This window comes from Lissotriton vulgaris, chromosome 9, assembly GCF_964263255.1.
Source record: "Lissotriton vulgaris chromosome 9, aLisVul1.2, whole genome shotgun sequence".
NCBI classification, from domain to species: domain Eukaryota; kingdom Metazoa; phylum Chordata; class Amphibia; order Caudata; family Salamandridae; genus Lissotriton; species Lissotriton vulgaris.
The window spans coordinates 310845693-310859257 of NC_141697.1; positions in this window are offsets into that span (position 1 = coordinate 310845693).

Sequence of the window (13565 nt, forward strand, 5' to 3'; positions counted from 1 at the left end):
GGAAGATGGGGATTCCAATGGGTAAAAAGGCCATGGTGCCTAGAATGGCTGCACATATGCATAGGGGTACGGGTTCTTACTGGCAGGGTGATACGGTCAATAACTTACAATATCCATGGTGCCCACAGGGAGAGGAGTGGGAAAGGAAGGGAAATGAGTGCTGTCTATGTACATCAGTTTCGTCAGATTTCACAGTCGCCCCTTTTTACATAGCAGCAATCATTTTTGCAGCTGATGGCATTACAGGTAGACAAGCATCGTTGACGAATTAGCACTTTGTCGATACTAACATGTGGCGTACAATCATAGACAGTCAAGGTGATGGGAAGAACGCAGTACATAGGAAATTACTTTTTCGTTGTGTTCCGGGCAATTAAACGCACTACATAGCATAAATCTTTCTGACTTAAAAAATGTGACCAATGAACAGGTTTGACCAGATAGTTGAGAGCGGAATTCAGTTCAATACACAAGATCTCTTCGTCACAGTGTCTTTTATCAGCGAGCCATCACTGGTAGGCTCTAATCCGGGTACTTTCGTTGGCACTGTTGAGCACCGGCGGTGGAGCTATAGGTCCAGCTCGGTTCGATCCTTACGCGTTGCAGGGTGCGGTCAGTCCTCTGCTGTTAGACCACAGTCCTGTTCCCTAAACAGTCCGTTTGGCGGCGCCTTATGCTCGGCACCTATAGTTCTGTGGCAACACCCTTTTCCCATATAATTGCAGCTCTTTCCTTTGGCAGAAAGTCACGTGGGAAGGTGGGTGGATGTGGTTCAAATAGTCGATAGGAGAAAGAGTGAGCGGAGTTGGGTCAGAGTTCCTGGGACACACAAAAAGGGACCAAGGGAGCAAAGGATAACAAGCAGGCAGGCCCATCAATCGGGCCCTAAGAAGGCAGACGGAGACTCCAGGCACACGTGGGTTAGCAGTCGGAGGGCTTCGAGGCGGCCCGTCATTTTTTCATTTTCCACGTTGAAATTGCGGTCTCGTGCCTTGTTGCTCTGCAGCTCCACCTCTGGTCGATGTCATACGTGTCCCAAGGTCCGCAGTCAGGCTGAACGTCACATCTGACCCATCTCCTCCGGTGATCGTGAATCTTTGAATAGGTACAAGACAACGTTTTAGAGAAATGGCAGAAGAAGACATCTACGCATATGAATTCCTCCCTCAATTCTCCGCATTTGAGATTTTATGCTCATCGGTCACAGTCAGAGGTCTATTACCAAGCAGTGCATGTGTCAGCATTCCTACTGAGTCTATGGCAGGTTTATTCATTGTCCTATTTATAACTCACATGAGGATAAATGACATTTCCATCAACTGTGCGTTACATCATATTCAATATTACAGAGCATTTCCCTTCAGGAACAATCATATTTTCAGACAGGGCGGGGGTGCTATCGTCGAGAGTCGGGCAAAACAAGATTTCCTCAAGGGTCAACAGCTACCCCTGGTCATTACGTCTATACCCGGGACAGCAGAAGTGGTTCTATCAAAAATGGGGCGGGGATGCTTCGGGCGCTTGCGCTTGGGTGCAAAGGGGTGGGGCAATCTGGGTATTGGGTGTCAATCTAGACGTTGGCGTTCGTCTCTGAAGAACAGACATAGGATGCCATTGACATACAGTTCCCCTATAAATGGCCTGATTTGGGGGACTTTTAGTCGTCTTACCTGTCCTTTCCTTCTCAGCCAATTCAAGTTCATTCATTTTGCAGAAAGGAGAGGCAGTAACATGGCGAAAATACAGTCAATTTAGTTTCGGTCAATTTCGCTGAACACCTTCGCGTTCAAATATGTATCGAATCAGACTGGTGCCGGTGGGGCACAATTTTACCAAAAAGAGGGAGGAAAAATAGGGAGACTCTCATAGAGAGTGAGAGTCGTCCGCAATCTAAACGAGCCATTCGGTACACGTATGACATGTAAGGAGAGGGAGAGAGAGAGAGAGAAAGAGAGAGAGATAAAAAGGAGTGAAGAGAGAGAGAGAGAGAGAAAGAAAGAGAGATAAAAAGGAGTGAAGAGAGAGAGACGTGTACGAAAATAGGTCATTTAGTGCGCTCACAACACAGAACGGCAAAGGTCAGGCGACCCGCAGATACAGACAGAGGGGAGACATAAATCCGTACGTTACACACACGCAAACTCAGACAGGGAAGACGGCACATATATTACGCATGTACAAGACATTCACGACAAGACAGGAAACAATTGTTAGTCTACAAGATCTGTTTTTATATTTTCTACATATCGTTACTATCCTATTTATCTACGTGCTTAGCTCTTTCTGCCCTTCCCCCCTTTCCCTTCTCGCTTGTCATGCCTGCGAGCGTTCCCAATTACCAATACTCACACCTCGGTTGGTCGATCAGAAATTAACCTGGTTGCGCTAGTTACCCATGGTTGGATCTTAAACCATTTTTCTGTTCCCTCCTGTGGTGGGAAGTTCTCCAGGCTGAGGCAACGGCAAATATTGATCGGGAAAACAGTCGGACAGCTTGGCTATATCTGTAAGAGTGTGAGAAAGGGGGGCAGTGCATTTTGAACATCGGCAACATTTCTAACTCCCTAGGCGGGTGGTGCCGTGGCAACCCTTACCCGTATATTTTTCTTTGTCCTCTCCCTACCTAGTAAAAGCGTCCAGTTATATTATTTAACGCGTCGTTTCTAGTCAATTTTTTTTTCTTTTCCCGTCATTCAGTACCTGTCCAGTTTCTATGTCAGTCCATCCTCCCAGTTGCTATGTTCTAAGGAGGAACAGTCATGTTTAAGTCTACGTCTTTTAAAAAAACTTTTATTTGTCATAAGGACCATGCTCATATTCCCTTCTTCCCCTTCTCATTGGCGGTTCGGTCATCGTCCATCCATACATCAGCCAGGGTTCCGACGTGACCTGCAGAAGGGAGGAGAAAGAAGGGGTGGGGGGGGGCCAATATTCAAACCTCATCAGCATGCAGTAATCCGGAAATGTTTTTACCTACCACATACTCGACCTATTTCCACGTAGTGCATTTCCCTACCATCACGGCGTTTGAGCCCAGATGGACCAGAAATGTCAGACAGATAATCATTGACGATCTGCGTATCTACATGAGTTACTTGGTCGTAACCCCTTTTGATCGGGTACAAGGGTGGCGGTCGGGTGGCATTTCTGTGGTGTCGTTTTTAGGTCTCCTAAAGCACTTTTCCGGCTGCCTGTGACACATAGTGTGGCTGCTAAATATCGGGTCCTTTTTAACCTTTAACCTTCATCATACTTTCTCGTTGTTCACAGTAGTAATACATTCAAAACTCATTAATGCAACCGCTACAACTATGCTTTCGTTTTCAAAATACTTTTAATAAAAAGTGTTGACACATAAATACAGGCCTACAACCCGGTGGACTAGCCACGGAGCAGATTGGAACTGTACATAAGGAGAACAAAGCTGGTGGCAGTTCATTGCATAAAGTGCGGCAGTGCAATAAAATCGTATTAAACTCCCCTACAGAGCAAGCATGATGCATGTCAGTAATTCATCTTTAACAAATTCATAAATACATTATCCAATGTTCATTCATTACCTTAAATTACACCAATTCATTTTCCAACTCATAATCGGTACCCACCCTAAGTCAATTCATTGTCCAAGCACATACTCAATATCCTTCATATCTACTTTCATTATCCAAACGTTATATATATCTCGGGGTAAAAAGCTTGCGCAATCAGGGTGCAACAAAGTTCATTAAAAACGTCTCATTTTGTGTCGGCGCCATTTTGGGTGGGGTCAGGCAAGTTCCAGCACAGTCAGAGTATCTCTAGTCTCGCATGGTTGGCCCAGAACTTTCCATTGGCAGTTCAGAAAGTCTCGTGCAATGTGGTTAACAGTCTAACAATATGGACCACGAGTCAAAGAATGGGAAGGGCGGCAACAATTTTCCTACTGGGTCATTCTGGTGTTCCTCCGGAACTGAACAAGCCTGTGCCGTGGCGGCATTTTAGCCATTTCCGATCCGAGTCTGGTGCCGGCAGGAGTAGCACCGATGTTGTGGTTCCCAGCGAAGGGGGCGGGGGCACCCATGCAGGGGGTCGGGGGCCCCCCGGCTCTTATAGAATCTTCAAGGTCGAGGAGAGGCGATATGGAGCGAGTGCCCGTCCTGGGCAGAAGACCGCTTTTTGATGTTGACCCTCTTTAAGCAAAGAGTGTTGGGGTGTCGCTGGAAGCCTCCACCTGGAGGGAGGTGGGGGAGGGTCGTTCGCGCCGCCTCCCCCTTCCAGCGACCCCGCGCCGTTCTTCGGCTCCATCGTTTCGACATTGGCCGTGCCAGCCATTGATGATGGGGGGGGGGTGGTCGGTGGCTGAGGCAAGACAGCCCCCCCCTCCCTTTTTGACATGTGGCGGGACTACCTCCAACTCTCCAGGGGGTTTGAGATGTGGCGGGATTGCCTGTACCTATGCAGGCGATGGCGTGCGGCGAATTTGGCATGTGGCGGGACTACTTGATTTGCCGCCGTCCTCGCCTTGGCTTCGGCCTTCGACGAAAAGCCGGATCGGGTGAGAGAGAGGGGTGGTCGGTGGCCGAGGCAAGACAGCCCCCTCTCTCCCCGCGGCCTGCAGGGCGGCAGAAGAGAAAAGATGGAGAGGTCCTTATCATCCTTTGGACCGCCTGCCCAACATCATCTCCTCCTGACCGTGGCCAGGCGAATCCCTCGTGCCTCGAGGCCTCGCCTTCCGGATGGGCGTAACCGCGGACCTGTTGCACTTCGGGAGCTTCCGGAATGGGGGTAGGTACCTATTGAGTTGTTTCTATTTCATGTGACCGTTATTTGGGCGGGGCGGGCAATGAGGCAGACATGTTGGGAGCAGGAACAGGCAGTGAAGCCTAGCTACCTCGTGGCTATGTTCTGCTATCAAATCTTTTCGCCATTTTACATTTCTTATTACGAACTATTTCTAATGTTTCTTATTTTTGGTGAAGTCAAAAGCTCATCAGGGGGTTACTGACTTAGCCTGATTTCTTTTTATTTTTCTTTCTCTTCCTTAGCGTGTTTCGAGCTAAAGCTTTCTGTTAGTAGGGAACGGTGATCACTTCATATTTTTTATGCGTCCTTTTCACTAGGGGGGTGTACATCTGGACGGACCAGACGAGTCCCCTCCAATAAATGGTCCGGGGTGGAACGAGATTATCGATCAAAAGGGGAACATATATTCCTTCATTAGGGTATCATCCTGGACAGACCGAGCGATGTACTTCCACTTACTAGGGTAGCCTCCTGGACGGACCAGTCGGTCTATTTTCTACTAAATGGCCCATGAGTAGAGAGCATATGTCCTCCATAAGGGTAGTCTCCTGGGCGGACCATGCGAGCTACCCCACAATCACCAACCAGTGGGGAGTGGGTAGGACTGACGAATTCACAAAGGGGCATAACCTACCCTTTTCTACTTGCAAAGACAGAATATTTCTATTTCACGTTGTTTGCAAATAGAAAATACCTCAAACGAAACAATTCCTGAGACAACAATGTCCAGGCAACCAACCAACCAATGGGGAGAAAAACAGGCACGACGGATTACAACGGGGACAAATGTCTGCATTACCTGCCCTTCGCTATCCATAAAGGGAACAGAATATTCCTATTCGTCTCTGTTTGTGGACAGGGAAGATCTCAAAGAACAACAATCGATTATTAATCGACTTCAAACAATTCAGTGGGGAGAAAAGTAGGCATGACGAATTACAACGGGGGACAAAAAGTCTGCATTACCTACCCTTCTCTATCTGCAAAGAGGGACGACGTTCCTATTCGCCGCTGTTTGCAAACAGAGAATGTCTCGTTCTCAAAAGAGAACCAATATGTCAAGTAGCCTTCAAAGCTAAATGAACCAATACCAACAATATCAGTATACAAATACCGACTTTCAATACAAACAATCAATCAATCAGGTGGATAGAGCCACCCTACCAATCAGGCGTAAAAACACCCTACTTAATCTTACCCGGACCGGACCATACGGACAGTTCTTCGACTCCCTCCTCCAGCGCCCGATCGTTCTCTTACTCCATGTAGCATTCCTGTGGGATTCCAGTCAGGACAATAGGTCACTCAAGAGAGGTCCGTTCAGAATTGGTGAAGTTCTGTCGATCGGCAGCCGGGCTAGGGCCCTCTCAAGGCAGGTATACTCCGATCATTTTAGACGTTCACTTCTTCGTCTGGATCTCTCTTACCGAACCCTATGTCACTGATGGACCCCGCGTTGGGACGCCAATTGTGGAAAGTGAGCCCATAATTCTATCGATGCCCAGGCTGCTGGCGCAAACCGCCTCTTAGTTCCCATTCTGAATAGTTACCAAAATAAAGAGACGGGCGCTGGAAGCAGGAATCAAGAACAGAGTTTATTTCTCATGAGGAGAGCCAGTCATTTCGGACACGAAACACAGTGTCTTTCGGGAGGTGCTCTAACAAGTGAGCTTGAGACTCTTGCTTTTATACCTTGCAAAACATTTGATGGTACAATCAGGTCAGTATGTCGCAAAAAGAAGACATCCCTATAATCCTCGTGATGATCCTACTCCACATACGTTCACAATGGGGACCCTTGACCTGCTGATAAGAGGGGAGGGCAATCATGCGGCTGAGTGTTTCGTAGGATGTGTGCGCCTGATCATGGCCCAGGGGGTGGGGTGGCTAGGCATACAATAAGGGCAGTAAATGGTATCTCCTGGCTTAGGCGATGGCCTCGGACATGTGTGGTCAGCCGAACTCGGGGGAAGGGGTCATCAAAGGAGTGGTATTCATGTCTGCGTGGACAATCGAGCATGGAGGGAGGGCTTGTCAATAGAGGGGCATTCAGGGAAGGGAAGGAGGTGCTGGTCAGGCGCGGCCGTGACTCTCAAGGACAGGGCTTTGCGGAAGAAGAGGGTTTATGACTTGCTCATATGAGGAGAAGGAGGGGGTCAGGGTGCGTGCAGGGCCAGAGTCGCGCAGAGAGAGAGAGAGAGAGAGAGAGAGAGAGAGAGAGATCTTATGACCTGTACATGAGAGAACAGGGGCAGTCAGATACAACTGGGGGGGGGGGCTATGTCAGCTGAGGCGAAGGATGCTTCTTCGAGAGGGAAATGGGGAAGGCCTGGGTCAAGCAGGAGGGTTACCTTTTCACATCAGGATCGCGCAAAGGGAAAGGGTTTCATGGTCTATACATGAGAGAGGGGGTGCAAGATACGCGCAGGAGGGAAGCTGGGGATTCCAATGGGTAAAAAGGCCATGGTGCCTAGAATGGCTGCACATATGCATAGGGGTACGGGTTCTTACTGGCAGGGTGATACGGTCAATAACTTACAATATCCATGGTGCCCACAGGGAGAGGAGTGGGAAAGGAAGGGAAATGAGTGCTGTCTATGTACATCAGTTTCGTCAGATTTCACATCCTATGCGCTCCCAAGTTCAGGCTCTGGTCGGGACTTGCATTGGACTGCTTCAGATGGTGAGAAAGTTCCTTTCACTTCTTCCGCTAGACTGCAGGAGGAACATGAGCCAGGCACTGATTACATCCTTTATCTAGGTGTGTCAGACTCCCTCCTTCAACATCTTCAGGTGGTGCAGAACGCTGCAGCCAGGGCGATTCTTTGCCTAAGACTGAGGTCCCATATGGCACCACATCTTAAAGCACTTTATTGGCTCCCAGTTAGGGAGCGGATACCGTTTAAGACCTTAGTAATGTTTATAAGACTCTTCATGGTAAGGAGCCTAGCTACCTTACAAGACTTGTTGGTTGGTACACTTCGACTTGAGCTCTTAGATCAACCTCAGGGCTGCTTATTTGCGTCCCAAAGGTACGCCTGGCAAACAGGGGGGTCAAATCCTTCAGCCTCTTGAGGGCAAAGACATGGATTAAACTTCGGCTACCCCTTAAACTTTCCTAGGATTTAATGAGTTTTAAAAAACTGCTAAAAATCTGGCTCTTTGGAAGTTAAACCATCTCTAGGCTAGCAGCTATGTGATTCTGTAGCGCTAGGAGACTCCTGAGCACTATATAAACTCTTCCATCCATTCATTCTTTCATTTATCCTCCCGTATTGTGAATTTGGTTGCTGAACTGAAGCCACATCTTACAAGTTAACCAGAATGTACCTTGTGGAATGTTGCTCTGAGCTTCTGCATCCTTGCAAATTTTCCTATGGTGAACAAATAGGGAAGTAATCAGGATAAAAACTTCGGGGAATATTAATCAACGGTTTTGCATCGCCCTTGCACCATGCAAGGGGGTGTGGGGTGAAGTGAAACCTAGAATGAGATTTATAAAGACCAGCGTGGCTTGCTAATACTGGAGTAACACAAAGCAGCACAAGTCACTACATTGCAATACTCAGCCCCAGAGAGGCTTTCCATGGGTGGAGCCGGGTGTTCCCATGCATTCACCCATGGATTTTGGTGCATTCCCAGATTTACCATGAGTGGTAGACCTGGGAATGCATCAAAATGCTACCCCTTCTCCGGGGAGGCATTCTGCAGCAAACATAGTAAGAGGAAAAACCCTCAAAGGATTGTTTTTGTGCAGAAAGGTGCACAAAAATCCAGGACTGCAATGCAGCCACCCTAGCACGATGGTGCAAGGGTGCCTCTATTGGAGCTAGACAGCACATAGTTACCAAGTGCAAGGAGAGGACAGTAAAGCAACATACAATGTTAAAAATGGCTGCCCGCTCCTCTTGCGCAAAACAGCACAGCATGGTGTCTTGCTGCGCTGCGATACATGATATTTTGATAGATCTGCCCTCCTTTTTGAGAAACACCACCACTGATTCATGGTTGTCTGCTGATTCAGATGGAGAGGATTTAACCTCAACCAGCTTCATAAACCCAGAATGAATCCCATATGTATGACTTAAGGCAAGATAAGAGGAATATGACTAACTCGTGGAGAAAGACTCACTGCCTGACATCGCTCAGAATCCCTTTTCCTGCCACTGATCCCTGCTACAGGAGTAGCACAGCTGTTTGCCAATAGCGCCGCTGAGAGACTGTGAACGCGAGGCCGCAGAGGAGGACGAGGCGCCGGCCCCAGGACTGCGAGGACCAGCATTCACCACCTTCAGCTGGTCCTCTTCCTGTGAGAGCCGCGCCCCCTTCCAGTGCCCCGCCCCCAGCGAAGCGCTACAACTTCTCGCGGCACCCGCTGCGCGGGTGCCACTCGTGGAGAAAGACTCACTGCCTGACATCGCTCAGAATCCCTTTTCCTGCCGCTGATCCCTGCTACAGGAGTAGCACAGCTGTTTGCCAATAGCGCCGCTGAGAGACTGTGAGTGCGGGGCCGCAGAGGAGGACGAGGCGCCGGCCCCAGGACTGCGAGGACCAGCATTCACCACCTTCAGCTGGTCCTCTTCCTGTGAGAGCCGCGCCCCCTTCCAGTGCCCCGCCCCCAGCGAAGCGCTACAACTTCTCGCGGCACCCGCTGCGCGGGTGCCACTCGTGGAGAAAGACTCACTGCCTGACATCGCTCAGAATCCCTTTTCCTGCCGCTGATCCCTGCTACAGGAGTAGCACAGCTGTTTACCAATAGCGCCGCTGAGAGACTGTGAGCGCGAGGCCGCAGAGGACGAGGCGCCGGCCCCAGGACTGCGAGGACCAGCATTCACCACCTTCAGCTGGTCCTCTTCCTGTGAGAGCCGCGCCCCCTTCCAGTGCCCCGCCCCCAGCGAAGCGCTACAACTTCTCGCGGCACCCGCTGCGCGGGTGCCACTCGTGGAGAAAGACTCACTGCCTGACATCGCTCAGAATCCCTTTTCCTGCCGCTGATCCCTGCTACAGGATTAGCACAGCTGTTTGCCAATAGCGCCGCTGAGAGACTGTGAGCGCGAGGCCGCAGAGGAGGACGAGGCGCCGGCCCCAGGACTGCGAGGACCAGCATTCACCACCTTCAGCTGGTCCTCTTCCTGTGAGAGCCGCGCCCCCTTCCAGTGCCCCACCCCCAGCGAAGCGCTACAACTTCTCGCGGCACCCGCTGCGCGGGACGCACGCGGGACGCAGCCCAGGGCGAAGCCCGGGCCAAGGGCGGGCCCGTTGTTGCCCGTTAGTGCCCGATAGAGACCGGACCGGGCCATTCCTCTTTCAACAACGACCCAGCAACAAACAAATATGCCACCTAAAACAAGAAGTACCTCAAAACCAAAATCAAAACACGCGCAGGAGGTAGCACAAGTAACAGGCCCTATCGACCTATTCATATCGCGGGTCCATGAGACAATAAACCAAAGCATAGCTCTGATGGAGAAGAAAGTATCATTAGATCTCATGAGTGCAAACGCAAAGCGCTCTTCACTAGGCGCTATAGCAAATGCCACCTCTCCAATCAACCCTAACACACAAAACTGCTCTCTTCCAGCGACTCTGTCAGTACCAGACTCAAATACCGTCCCGTCGGTAGTAGACCTGTCAGTTACGCACTCTGAGTCGGATCTTTCTATAACTTTTGACGACCTGGAAGCAACTCCCGACCTAGCTGGCTGTCATACTCAGGGAGACGTCCAACCCATCGAAATTCTGTCCCAGCAAGGCGAGAGAGAAGGGGCAATTCCGAAAACCCATCCAGCAAACAGTGAAGAAATACCTAGCGTATCGTGCCAGGAACACACAACAACTCATTCAAATCCCTCAATGTCCCACAGTATACTACATCTCCCCAAAACCACCCTTCCACATAAGGCAATCTCCAATGACATTATCATAAATCAATGTAAAACTTGCAGAATTACCTCGCAAGTTCTTACTACAACCAAAGACTTATTATACCAATACCTAAAGCCCATTCAGCTAAGCATCAGAAATCTTGAAGCTCAACTAACTATAATCTCAGCCACCCTCCTAGATTCAAACACTCGTATAGACATAAAGGGGCAGCGTAACATCTCGCACCCACCCAAAAAACAGAATCAAGTACACATGCAGAAACCAGCTAACCAAACAAACCCAACATCTTTAGCACAGAAAAATTTAAAACAAAACACTACATTACCCAAATCCACAGCAAACACGCTTCATCCCCAGAAAGAGAAACCACCTGTCAAAACAGTACAGCAAACTGTAAACACAGATACAGATAAGGTAGACACTCCAGGTCCAGCAATAAACACAGACACCAGCAGAGTCTGTTCAGAAAATAAGTCTAAATCTTTTTCATCGAAACCTCTGCCCCCTCAAAAAACACCCAAAAACACACCCAAAAAAACCCCAGTAGTCAGACGTCCTGCCCATTTGCCCCCGGAAGCTACTCCCTATACAATAGTCCTCACAGGAGTACCTGAGCTAACTGACGATACACCAGAAACTGCATGGTCACTCAAAAACAAAGCCATGCAGTGGCTAAGCATCAATAGACCCCTTGAATCCCATCTATCGGGAGGGATCACCACAGCCCGCAGGGTAGCCTGGATAGGCAAAACGAAAAAATCAATACGCGGTGACTGCATCATCGTAACATGCAGAGATCCCTCAACCGTAGACCATATTTGTGCTTGGCCTCAGCTCGACAAAAAAGGGGGGATTGACGCCCGACACCTTTTTTTCTTCTACCCCCAGCGAAACAACATCGCAATCCACCACCTTGGGCATGGCACCATCTCCCCAAAGATTCGCGAAACCAGGACTCATGGTACCAAGCACCATGGAATCAGATGGAATACCCACATGAATACATAACCAGGGGTGGACCGAGAGAAAGGTTCATAGAACGTCAAATGCCTTACTGGCAGGACAGACCCTACCAAGCATACGAAGGATGGCAGGGCTTCCCAACCCAAAACCGTTTTGATTGCCTCGAAATGGTCGACTGACCACTCTTGGACAAACCTAGTTATCACAAACCCGATACCACACAACACTCAGCATCCGATAAGCAGCACATAGCATTTCCAGAGTCTCCCCATATACTTGAGATACCATTGGCATACCCAAATAATCTCCTGTCCAGCACTTCACCAGCAGAAGCGGATACCAACTTGGGATCAAGCATCCAGCAAGATGCAGTCAATATTAACAACCTGACAATATCTGCAAACGTGGAAGAAACACAAACCATGAGTCTAGCTATTGCCTATTGGAACGTCGCAGGCCTAACCGCAAAAATAACATGCCCTCTATGGCTGGACACAGCAAGGAGCCAACAAATTCTGTGTCTGCAAGAGACCTGGCGAACAACCCCTCTTCATCTAGTGGGTTATAAAACATTCTTTACCAAAGCAACACCTAGTACAATGGGAAGGCCAAAAGGTGGACTCATGATCTATTTTTCTAATACTGTTCCACTTACTGTGAAACTATTAAAGGAAACACACATCTTCCAAATTATTCAAGTTACGCAGCTGACGGCATCAAAGAGAAACTTATTCATATTCATAAATTACTATAATAAAACGGACACTCTGGAATGCTGCTTACACTTAGATGAAATAGTGGCATATATATCCTCACTTCAAAAAACAAACCACAACTCAACACTTAAATATATCTGGGGAGGTGATTTCAATCAAACACTGTGCCCAAATCACAAAAATGGAATCTGCGGGTTACAGAACGAACTTGGAAACCCCATCCCTCACTTTGCACATACTCCGGGTGGCAATAAGCTAAATGAAATCCTCTTCACCTTAGACTTAGATTTTGCTAACGAACTAGTCAATCCGGTCCAGGAATTTCTACCCACCTTTCATGGGCGAGGCTGTCTGACAACCATTGATTATATTCTAGCTTCAAACACATATAAAGGACTACTAAAAAACTACAAAACAGGGTCTAATCCAACTAGCGACCATTACCCCCTTAGTGTGGAACTCCTCATGAAAAAAACAGGTTCATTCTCACCAAAAGCCAGCACCCTCGACCAACAATCGCTGGCTATAAAGAAGAAGAATGGCTACGCTATTAAATGGTCAAAGATCGACCCGGAAGAGATAACACAAAGGGTACTCGAAAAAACACACTTATGGTTAACGGACTGTCTGTCTGCAGAGGCATCCCCAGAATCAATCATCATCTCCTTTAATAACATCCAAGGAGCAATAAGGGAAGAGCTATTTAAAAACACAGCAAACAAACCAAGACTTCCTATGACGAGATGGTTTGACACTGATTGTCGAAAGGCCCTTACATCCCTCAAAGAAGCTCTAAGACAGAAACCGAGAGACGCCCAAATAATCTCACAACGGAGGAAAACATACAATAACGCCCGGAAAAACCGCAAGCAACAGATAAAGCAAGACCTATGGCATCAACTACATGACAGCGCATTAAGGAAAGACAGCACCGCTTTTTGGCAGACCATAAGATCACCCTTTCTGGACAACATCACTGACCCAAACCACCTCGATGTGGCAATAACCGAGGATGACTGGGTCTACCACTTCTCAAAAATCTTCGGAATACCAACGGACCTCCCCCAAACAATTCAACCTCAAGACCCGGAACAAGCAAAGAACAACAACTATCCCATTAAGTTACGCTTCACTCTTAACGAGGTCAGAAAGGCAATTAAAGCCTTAAAATCTGGCAAGGCCCCCGGCCCAGATGGGGTTCCTATGGATCTGTTTCTA